Raw genomic sequence first — 7,589 nt, forward strand, 5'->3', positions numbered from 1 at the left:
AACATGAGGTCCAAGTCTTGGTTTGGCAGGAAATTACTGACAAACCAAGTGCAAAGGGAAACCTTTGACACAAACCCAAGCAACTACAAAATCTTAGACGAGCAAGGGAAATCAACTTTCAAAATAACCTTATCAAGATAATCAAATGAGTCAAAGTCAACAGAAAATCACAAAGCTCACGAAGGTGCAAGCAGATATGACCCAGACAAATGACCAAACACTGGAGAACACACAGAATCTGGAACAACTAATCAAAGACATTCATACAAATCTCCTAAATGTGTTTTAATGGGTTAGCTGAAGACATAAAGGATATAAAGAAGACACTTGAAGAGTGTAAAGAAGAATTTGAAAGAATAAATAGAACAATAGCAGTTCTCACATAAATGAAAGATACTGTAGAGCATATTAAATATATACTAGAAACGCAGCAGATTTAAAGAGACAAAAGAAAGAATGAGTAAACTAGAGAACAGGACAACTGAATTTGAATGTGCCAAAGGACAAACGGTGAAATAAATTGAAAAATTTGAATTGGATCTCAGGGACATGATGGATAACAGGAAGCACACAAACATAGGAATCATCAGTGTCCCACAAGGGAAAAAGAAGAGTAAAGGGCTAGGAAGATTAGTTGAGGAGATAAAGGGGGAAAACTTCCCAACCCTTATAAAAGACATAAATACACAAATCAAAGAAGCCAAATGAACTTCAAATAGAAGAAATCCAAACAGACTCACTTCAAGACACATACTAATCACACACCCAAATGCTGAGAGATGCAGAGTGCACATTAAAAGAAGTGTACAACACAACCAAGTAGGGTTTATACCAGGCATGCCAGGGTGGTTCAACACAAGAAAATCAATCAATGTGATAAAACATATTGACAAGTCACATTATCATCTTGATTGATACTGAAAAGGCATTTGACAAAATTCAGCATCCCTTTCTTATAAAAATTTTCAAAAGATAGGAATCAAAGGAAACTTCCTCAGTACGACAAAGGAAATATATGAAAAACCAATAGCCTGCATCATACTCAATGGTGAGAGCCTGAAAGTTTTTTCCCTCAGATTGGGAATGAGACAAGGATGCCCACTGTCACCACTGTTATTGAACACCGTACTAGAAGTTATAGCTAGAGCAATCAGGCAAGAAAAAGAAATAAAAGATGCTCAAATTGGAAAGGAAGTCATAAAATTTTCGTTAGTTACAGAAGATATGATCTTCTACTTGAAAAATCGATGACAAAGCTACCTGAGCTAATTTCAAAATTCAGCAAAGTAGTGGCACACAAGATGAATACACAAAAATCCACAATGTTTCTATACAGGCAATGACTTGAGAAGGCTATTAAGAAAAAAATTCCATTCACAAAAGAATCAACTAAATAAATCAAGTACCTGGGAATAAATTTAACCTGAGATGTAAAAGGCTTGTACACAGAAAATTACAAAATATTGCTAAAAGAAATCAAAGATCTAAATAGGTAGAAAGACACTTCATGTTCATAGCATGTTAGAAAGCTAAATATCAGTTAAGATGTTAATTTTACCCAAACTGATCTAAATATTCAATACAATACCAATCAAAATTGCAACAGCCTTCTTTGAAGACATGGAAAAGCAGGTCATCAAATTTATTTGGAAGGGAAAGGTCCTGAATAGCCAAAAACACACTAAAAAAGAAGAATGAAGTTGGAGGACTTACTCTTCCTGATTGTAAAACCTATTATAAAGCCACAGTGGTCAAACAGCATGGTATTGGCAAAAAGATAGACAAATTGAACAATGGAATCAAATTGAGAGTTCAGAAATAAAGCCCCAGATGTAGGTCAATTGACCTTTGATAAGGCCCTCAAATTCACTAAACTGGGACAGAATAGTCTTTTCAATAAATGGGGCTGGAAGAGCTAGGTATCATAGCAAAAGGAATGAAAGTGGACCCCTACCACATACCCTATACAAAATTTAACTCAAAATGGATCAAATACCTAAATAAGAGCCAGTACCACAAAATTTCTAGAAGAAAATATAGAGAAACATCTTCAAGACCTAGTAACAGGATGTAGCGTCTTAAACCTCACACTCAAAGCACAAGCAATGAAAGAAAAAATAGACAAATGGAAACTCCTCAAATCAAATGCTTCTGTGCCTCAAAAGACTTTGTCAAAAGGTGAGGAGGCAGCGAACTCAATGGGAGAAAATACTTGGAAACCATATGTACTAGTTTGCCAGTGCTGCTGGAATGCAATACACCAGAATTGGGTTGGCTTTTATAAATGGGGTTTATTAAGCTACAAGTTTGACAGTTCTAAGGCCATAAAAATGTCCAAACTAAAGCATCCAGAGAAAGATAGCTCGACTCAAGAAAGGTTAAATGACATCTGAGATTTCTCTGTCAGCTGGGAAGGCAATTGTCTGTTGATGGGCACTTGGATTGTTTCCATCTTTTGGCAATTGTGAATAATGCTGCTGCAAACTTCGAACTGCAAATGTATGTTCATGACATTGCTTTCAGCTCTTCTGCGTATATACCAAGTAGTGCAACTGCCAGGTTGTAGGGCAACTCAACTTGGTGACTGGCATCTGAGGTCCTCATTCCCAATTCATTGCTTTGTGCTTCTGATTCCAGTGGCTTCTTCCTTAAGCATCTGTAGGTCTCACTTAGCTGCTCCTGGGCAAAATTCTTGGTCTGGCTTGCTTAGTATCTCATGAGAAGGCACATGGTGATGTCTGCTGGGCTCTGCATTCTTCTGTATGTCCAAATGCATCTATGTTGGCTCTGAAGTAACTCCAAAATGTTTCCCCATTTAAAGGATTCCATTAAGCTAATCAAGATCCACGTTTAATGGGCAGAGTTAGAGCCTCATCTAATCAAAAGGACACACCCACAATTGGATGTGCCCCTATGGAAACAATCTAGTCAGAGGTTTCCAACCTAAACAATAGGTCTGGCCCCACAAGATTGGATCAGAATTGAAGGAAAATGATTTTTCTTGGGTACATAATAATTTTAAACTATCACAAAGGGTGTATAGGGAAAAAAAAACTTACTGCATGCTATGGTATATATTTAACAACAATACATCACTAGTTCCACAACAACACTAAGGATAAATACTTGAGAGGCAGCAAGAGTTCATGGGAGACTGGATTTTCTCTTTGGTGTGGGTTTGTCTAACTGTTATTTTTACCTCTGGAGCAATGAAAGTTGTCTAAAATTCAGAGTGATGATTGTACAACTAGGTGAAGATACTGGACACATTGTCTGTTTTGGGTGGTATATATGCTGTATGAATATATCTCAACAAAATTTGCAGATTCATAATAAACGAATAAACAGAAAGAGTTGAGTGCTAGAGAAAATATGAAGAGATATTCAATATTGGTGGGGTAGCAGAATGTGGCAGCCCCTCCAGAGGACACTGTCATGCATCCACAGGAGGCTAAATATAGGATTGCCATATGATTAGACAATTCTGTTACTAGGAATACACTCAAAAGAAGTAAAAGCAGGGATTCAAATAGACATTTGCACACTGATGTTTATGACGACATTATTCATGATACCAGTGGATGGAAGTGGCTGAAGGGTATATGGAGTGAGAAGCAGAAAGGCGATCTGTGGTGTATACATATGATGGACTACTGTGCAACTATAGAAACGAACAAAGTCATGAGGCATGTAATGAAGTGCATGAATCATGAGGACAGTATATTGAGCAAAATAAGCCAGAAACAAACAGACAAATATTATGGTCAATTTCAGAAAATGTAAGAAAATCGGGGCCTAGATTGTAAGCTCTTATATTCCTGAACTTGAAGTGCTATTTCTAAATTCTAAGATGCTGTGCTATATGTGTATAGCTTGGTATTTCCCTGGAACTTTGGGTACCTGTGTGAAACCCAAGATTAGAGTTAGAATTCTGCAGTTCCAGAAGTCAGCATTCCTATATATAGCAACTGCCAAAGAAGCTGAAAAAGAGATCAGGTTTCAATTATACATAAGAAGAAAGTTAATCTGGTTGGGACTAAGGTAAATCAGGATATAGGGTAAAGAATAACAATGTCTGTATTTTAGAACTTCACCTACTGTATGAGACCAAAGGAAGAGAGGTTTATTTTGTACAAAACATAAATTTTTTCTGACAGACAATATAACAACCTAATCTGTCCAGTTCAGTTGAGCAAACTAAACACATGGAGTCTATAATTGGGAATAAGGTCTTGCAATTCTGTGTACCCTAATGTAATGCATGGATATAGCAGATAATTAAAAAGTGTCATCAAAGTCCCTTTAAGGACTGGAGAAAAAAATATGAAACTATTAGACTTTCCCACCTAAGAAATCCTTGATACTCTCAAACATTAGGGACTCTCGAGTTAAGACTCCAAGCCCTTGATCTTGAGACTTGCTCTTATGAAACTTATTCTGTAATAGAGAAGCTAAGCCTGCCTATGATTATGCCTAAGAGCATACTCCAAGAGAACCTCTTTGGCTGATCAGATGTGGCCTCTTTCTCTCTCTAAGCCCAACTCTGTGAGTAAAATCATTACCTTCCCATCTATATTGGCCATGATATCCAGGATGTAAGTCTTCCTGGCAACATGGGAATTGACTCCCAGGGATGCGGCTGGTCCTGGTACCACGTGATTGACTAAAAGGGGGATAAGAAATGTAACAGAATAAAGTGTCAGAGGCTAAGAGAGTTGAGACAGAGTTGAGAGGCTATTCTGGAGGTTACTCTTAAGCAAATTTTGGCTAGATATTACCCATCACCATGTTATGTCAAGCCCCAACCAAAAGAATTCCTGAAAACCCTAAAGAATACCCAGGGCTTTATTTGAGACTCTTTAAAATTTTCACTTACTATGTTTATTTTTCAGAAACCTATAAATTCCAGTTTGTTCCTAGGCCAGTTAAGCCCTGAAATCCAGAGTTACCAATCTCTCTAAAAGCATCAAACAGTTGCATCCTCCTACCCCATAATGTTGACACCCTTCTTCAATATTTGATCATTGCCCAAATATCTTTAAAGATTGGGAGAAGGATGAAAGGTGAAGGAGGCATTGTGATAGAGAAGATAGGATTTAACAAATGAGTATGACTACTGGATCATTATATTAATATTTCTTTTAGTCTCCATTGTCTTAGAGCAGGTAGAAGGAAAAACCTGAGATGGAGGAAACTGTAACCTGAACCATATTTTGAAATTTGTTCTAAAATTACTTGTTAAAATGCACTTTGAAATTTATTACTTTTTTATAAATGTTATATTTCATAATAAAAAGTGCTTTAAAAAATCAATTGGTCAGTCCACCAGGCATTGGTGCTCTATGGCGTTGGTATCTTGTTGCTTGTCAGCCCATGCATGCATGCATGGACACGGCCTCAAACAACTATACCCAACAAGTAACTCAAAGCTTCTGGGCCTACTCAACCGAGCCTGGCCGGAAGTACTCCCAGCAGAGCAGTCAGCCTTATAAATAGCAGAGTTACAGTGGTTATGGCCAGTCAGCTGACACTTCAGGCTATGGCCAGAGCAGCTATGGTTCTTCTAATGGACAGATCCAGAACACAGGTTATAGCACCCAGTCAGTCCCCAAGAGATCTGACTCAACTGGTGGTTATGGTGGTAGCCAGAGTTCCCAATCATCTTACAGGCAGCAGTCCCCCTACCGTGCTCCCAGCAGGGGAAGCAGTAGTAGCAGTTCTCAGAGCAGCAGCTACAGAGAGCCCAGAGTAGGGGCTGTGGGCAACAGTCCAGCTATGGTGGACAACAGCACAGCCAAGGACAGCAGCAAAGCTCCTATAATCCCTCTCAGGACTATTGACAGCAGAACCAGTACAACAGTAGCAGTGGGAGCAGCAGAGGGGGTGGGTAGAGGTAACTACAGACAAGGTAATGTAGGAGTGATGGTGGTAGCAGTTAGACAATCAGGACGAGAGTGGTGGTGGTGCTGACTATGGGGGAGGCCCACAGGACCATGGGGGTGGCAGTGGTTACAACTGTAGCAGTGGTGGCTATGAACCCGGAGGTTCATATGAACCCATGCTGGCCCTGGAGGTAGAAGCAGCATGGATGGAATTGACCATGGTGGCTTCAATAAATTCAGTGGCCCTCAGGATCACATCATGACTCTGAACAGGAACATTCAGGCAACAACACCATCTTTGTACAATGCTCAGCTGAAAATGTTGCAATTGAATCTATGGCTGATTACTTCAAGCAGATTGCTATTAAGACAAATAAGAAATCATGGCAGCCCGTGATTAATCTGTACACAGACAGGAAGATGCAAGCTGAAGGGAGAGGCAACAGTCTTTTTTTTTTTTTTTTTACACGGGCAGGCACCAGAATCAAACCTGGGTCTCTGGCATGGCAGGTGAGTACTCTACCTGCTGAGCCACCATAGCCCATCCATAAAGAGGCAACATTCTTACTTGATGAGCCATCTTTTGCTGAAGCCACCACTGATTGGTTTGGTGGTAAAAAATTTTCTGGGAATCCTATCAAGGTCTCCTTTGCTGCTTTGTGAGTAGACTTCAAATAGGGTGGTGGCAATAGCCATGGAAACTGAGTGCATGGAGGATCCATGGCCATGGAAGCTATGGAGGTGATGGCAGTGATGGTAGTGGCCAGAGAGGATTCCCCAGTAGGGGTGGTGGCGATGGAGGACAGCAGCGAACTGGGGACTGGAAATGTCCTGATCTGACATGTGAGAACATGAACTTCTCATGGAGGAATGAGTGCAACCAGTATAAAACCCCTAAGCCTGAGGGCCTAAGAGGGGATCCAGAAGGCTCTCACATGGGGGATAAATATGGAGATGATCATCACGGTAGAAGAGGTTATGATTAGGTAACTAGAGAGGCTGCGATGGGAACAATGAGGGCGATGGAGACAGAGATGGCTTTGGCCCTGGAAAGATAGATCCCAGGGGTGAGCACAGACAGGATCACAAGGAAGGCCATATTAGCCCGGTCTTGAGGCTCTCTGGAACAGCTTTTCTTCCTGTACACCCAGCATTACCCTCGTTATTTTGTAACCTTCCGATTCCTGATCCACGGGTGGATTTTTTTGTGTTGGACTATGTAATTGTAACCATATTTCTGGTTTCCATTTAAAACATCCTCTTAGTTAAAAAAAAAAAAGTAATAGGATACACACAGAAATATTTTTTAACATAGCAGATGCTTGTATGCCTTATTCTCTTGGCCAAGCTGATTTCAGCACAGCTGTGATGGACAGTTCCATACATATTACCAATAGCCCACATCAAGCACGTATTATGGGAACCTTGCATTTCTGACTCAAGGCTTTCTCCCAAGCACAGAACCTTATTCAGTCTGTGCACAGATGACTTCCAAGAGTGCAAGAACTTTAACATCCCTAGAGGCAACAGATTAACACTGACTCATGACAACTTCCTTCACGTTGTTGCAGCTGGTGTGGAAAGAACTGGTAGGCTTTTCAGTGTCTCATCCACTTCCTGGTGGTAAGTTAGGTGCTAACGGAGGTGTGTTCACCTTTTAGTGATCTCACTCTAGGTCTTCAAGGGGCCTGAGAGTGAATCAGAGGC

General features: G+C 40.2%; 1 pseudogene; it reads left to right on the forward strand.

Annotated features, from left to right (window-relative positions):
* Positions 1-5,385: 5,385 nt before the first annotated feature.
* LOC143682437 (RNA-binding protein FUS pseudogene) lies at positions 5,386-7,134 on the forward strand (annotated as a pseudogene).
* The last annotated feature ends 455 nt before the right edge of the window (positions 7,135-7,589 follow it).

This window comes from Tamandua tetradactyla, chromosome 1 (assembly GCF_023851605.1).
Source record: "Tamandua tetradactyla isolate mTamTet1 chromosome 1, mTamTet1.pri, whole genome shotgun sequence".
NCBI classification, from domain to species: Eukaryota; Metazoa; Chordata; class Mammalia; order Pilosa; family Myrmecophagidae; genus Tamandua; species Tamandua tetradactyla.